Genomic DNA, 4,442 nt, shown 5'->3' on the forward strand with positions numbered 1-4,442 from the left:
GAATCATCTATCAACAAAAAGGCATCCAAATTTTTTTTAATCAATGGAACCAAAAAATAGTATATAATTTAAAATAATATTATTTTCATACCATTTCTGTTATTTCATGCCAGAAACTGTATGTGAATAATCTTGTCTCCTTTGACTTCCTTATTTTTTGTTTGTTTGTTTTGTTTTGCTTTGCTTTCATCATTCTTCAGGCATTTGGAGTTTCTAATTGCACAATGCTGATTTTTCTCTTCTCTGCCTTTACACGTGTCCTTCTCTCAGGCTTGAGTGTTATACAACTTTCAGCTTCCATTGGATGATGGAGCGCTGCTATGCATGCCCAACTTCATGGCATGGTGAATTAAATGACACCCAGTTGATGACTGGCGGCCTTGATCACATGGTAACTTGGTGGCCATGGCTAAGCATTCAGTTTCTACTAAGGCCCAGTAACAGGCCAAGAGCTGTTCCTCAAAAGCAAAAGAATTATTCACAAAGGATGGCAGGGCTTTGCTCCCAAATCCTAAGGGCTTGTGCTCCAATTCACCCATTGAGGCCTGCCAAGTGCTCCAAACTACATCCCTATCTGCAGCTGACCCTTCAAGCACCATTAGCTCTGCTGGATCATATGGTCCAAGTGGCAGAGCAGATTGAATGGTAGCCTGGACCTGTTGCAGAGCCTTCTTTGGTTCCGGGTCTCACTCAGAACTAGCAGCTTTTTGAGTCACTTGGTACATGGACCAGAATAACACATTCAAATGAGGAATATGTTGGCTCCAAAATCCAAAGTCCCCACTAGGCACTGTCTCTTTTTGGTTGTAGCAGATGCAACAACTCTGTCTTCACCTTGGGAGGGATACCTCCACATGCCCCATCTCACTGGGACCCTAGAAATCTCACTGAGATAGAAGACCCATGAATTTGTATTGCATTTATATCCTACCATCTCACATGCGAACATATTAACAATAAGTTTAGAGGAGTTGCTACACCTTGTTCACTGGAATCAATCATGATAATGTCACCAATGTAATGGACATGGGTAATATCTTGTAGGGGAAGGTGATGAAAATCCCTGTGAACTGAATTATGGCATAGGGCTGGAGAGTTTATATACTCCTATGGTAGGACAGTGAAGGTGCATTGCTGGCCTTCCCAACTGAAAGTAAACTGGTTCTGGTGGCCTTTATTGACAGGTATACAGAAAAAAACATTTGCCAGATCAATAGTGCAAACCAGACACCAGGGGATGTGTTAATTTGCCCAAGCAATGAAACTACATCTGGTACAACAGCTGCAATTGGCGTCACCACTCGATTAATCTTAACAATAATCCACTGTTATTCTCCAAGATGCATCTGTCTTCTGCACAGGCCATATAAGCAAGTTAAATGGGGAAGTGGTGGGAACCACAGCTCCTGCATCTTTCGGGTCCTTGATGGTGGCACTAATCTCTGCAATCCCTCCTGAGACTGTGGTATTTCTTTTGTTTTTACTATTTTCCTAGGTGAAGGCTGTTCTAGTGATTTCCACTTGGTCTTTTCCATCATAAAAGCCCTCCGTCCATAGGACAGGAAAACAATGTGGGAATTTTGCAGGTAGCTAAGTCTATTCCAATTATGCATTCCAAAACTGAGGAAATAACCACAATATGGGTCCGAGGACCCACTGGCTCCACTGTGAGATGGACCTGAGTTAAAATTTCATTGATCACGTGACCTCCATAAGCCCCTACTCTGACTGGTAGACCCCAGTGATGTTTTGGGTTTCTTGAAATCAGTGTCAGTTCAGTAGTCCCTGAAAGGTTTATATTATTTCTTTTTCCCCATTGCACAGTCACCATGATAAAAAGTCATAGATCCCTTTGGGGAAGGCTGGGGGAAAGATTAGCAGTATAAATTATGACAGTGTACTGGGATCCTTCCTCAAAGGGACCCCGTCTCCCCTTCATTCATAGGGTTCTGGGTCTATAAACTGGCTCAAGTCTGGGAATTGATAAATGGGCCATGACTCTTTGTTTTTAAGATTCAAGTGTTACTTTTGTTCACTTAACCTTGAACTTTTCTGTTTATTCAGGTGAAGTAAGAATTTAGTAGGTTTCCTATCTGTTTCACTTCTAGGAATGCCCTGATCAACTAGCGAACGCCACAGGTCTGGGTGAGTTAAACTCTTCTGATTGCTGCTTTGACTCCTCTGCCCATTAGGATAACCAGATCCACCTCATCTTTGGCATTTGAGTGCTTCCATTTGGCCCCTAACATCCTGGGGTCTAGTTACTTCCAATGCATTTAGATTTCCCAATTCAGTGACTGTGATTCCCACTGCGAGGTCTGGTCTACATAGAAGAGCAATCACAGAGCTATTCAGGGATGCTAGGGCCCCCCTCAAAAATTTATTTCTCACAGTAATTGTGAACTGTGTCTCTTCTGGACACTCCCAGGGTGAGTGGGTAGGTCTTAAGTGACAAATCCACTCTAACATGCCAATCTCCCTAAGCCTTTGTATCTCTTCCTCTACATTAAACCAAGGAAGGTCCAGCATTTCTAATTTGCCCACCATGGGCCACATTTTCCATGTCCATGTTTCAGTCAACCAACCAGCCAAGCTCGTAGAGCCCTTTCTAACTCCCTAGAGTTAATGAGCCACAACATTAAGTGCAGAATCTCAGCTTAGTGAGCCCATATCAATAAGTTTGGCCTGATCTAACTTTATGATCCTTCCACCATTACCCCACACCTTTAATGTTCATCCCCACCCTTATCTCTCAGCTTTGTGTCTGTATAAGTTAGAAAACCCAAGTAGTTCTTTCACAGTTTAGTGCACCTCCTCATGGGTCATGCTTTGGGCCTCACCTTGAGAGGCCTGCTGGCACTTGAGTCCAGTTAGGGGTCTAGACACATAGAGTGGTGGGGGTGGATCCTGAGGAGAATCAGCATTGTCTTGAAAAACAACTGCCTCAGGGCTGTTCACTACTGTTTCCCCAGACAAGGTAGGGTTAACCCCCTCAGCCAGAGATGGAGAAGCAGCCCCCACTGGGGGTGAATAAACCTCTTTCATTGGTAAAGAAGACTCATTCGAATTTAGGGGCTCAATGTTCCCACTTTCATCAGGGTCTTCCCACACATTCCCATTCCAACATTCAGGATTCCATTCCTTCCCAATCAGTGTCCTTTAATCACTTTAACAGGAAACAGTCTACAAGATTGAACCTCACCTCAGGTTGTAATTCTCTGGTCACAGGATGAGATTCTGGGTTTGGTTTTCAACAATCTCAGCCCTGCAACTACAGGAGATAAACCTCTCCTTCATGACACACAAAGAAGATTTCAGGTCATTTACATGGCACTTGAGCTGAGCTGAGAATCTGAAGCCCTGAGCTCATCCTTTTCTTTCTTCACTTTGTCCAGTAACATTGGGAGCAACCAGCCAATCTCATTCTATTTGTTAGTTTGAAAAAATTTTTTAAAAGGATAATGTAAATAATCACCCAGATCCTTACTTCTTATAAGTGGGTAGTTAGGAGCATCCAAAGTGATGTTGCCAGATCCCTATTGCCAGATCATGCCATGGACCATCATTGCTCTCTTAACTACTGGAAATAGACTCATTAATATATTTAAGTATAACAACTCTATTGCCAGTAGTTAAGATAGCTGGAGGAATCACACTCCCTAACTTCAGACTATACTACAAAGTTACAGTAAACAAAACAGTATGGTACTGGTACAAAAACAGACACATAGATCAATGGAACAGGATAGAAAGCCCAGAAATAAACCTATGCACTTATGGTCAATCAATCTATGACAAAGGAGGCAAGAATATACAATGTAGAAAAGACAGTCTTTTCAATAAGTGGTGCTGGGAAAACTGGACAGCTATGCAGCCAAAAAGAAATAAAATAAACAAATAATAATTAAATATTTTAAAAAAAAAGAGAATCCGCCTGCCAATGCAGGGGACATGGGTTCGAGCCCTGGTCCAGGAAGAACCCACACGCCGCGGAGCAACTAAGCCCACGAGCCACGACTACTGAGCCTGCACGCCACAACTACTGAAGCCTGTGCGCCTAGAGCCCGTGCTCCACAACAAGAGAAGCCACCGCAATAAGCCCATGCACCACAACGAAGAGTAGCCCCCGCTCGCTGCAAGTAGAGCAAGCCCGCACGCAGCAACAAAGACCCGACGCAGCCAAAAATAAATTATTCATTAAAAAAACAACAAAAAAAAAACAAGAATGAGTTACTACTACACACCTATTAGAATGGCCACAACCCAGAGCACTGACAATGCCAAATACTGGCAAAAATGTGGAGCAACGGGAACTATCATTCACTGGTGATGGGAATGCAAAATGGTCCATCCCCTTTGAAAGTTAGCTTGTCAATTTCTTACAAAGTTAAACATACTCTTACCATATGAGCCAGCAATCAAACTTTTTGGTATTTACCCAA

The 4,442-nt window shown here is 42.8% G+C and overlaps 1 pseudogene; it reads right to left on the reverse strand.

Annotated features, from left to right (window-relative positions):
* Positions 1–279: 279 nt before the first annotated feature.
* On the reverse strand, positions 280–1,939 carry LOC129392266 (uncharacterized; annotated as a pseudogene).
* Between the last annotated feature and the right edge of the window lie 2,503 nt (positions 1,940–4,442).

The sequence above is a fragment of the Physeter macrocephalus genome, chromosome 7 (assembly GCF_002837175.3).
Source record: "Physeter macrocephalus isolate SW-GA chromosome 7, ASM283717v5, whole genome shotgun sequence".
Taxonomy (NCBI): domain Eukaryota; kingdom Metazoa; phylum Chordata; class Mammalia; order Artiodactyla; family Physeteridae; genus Physeter; species Physeter macrocephalus.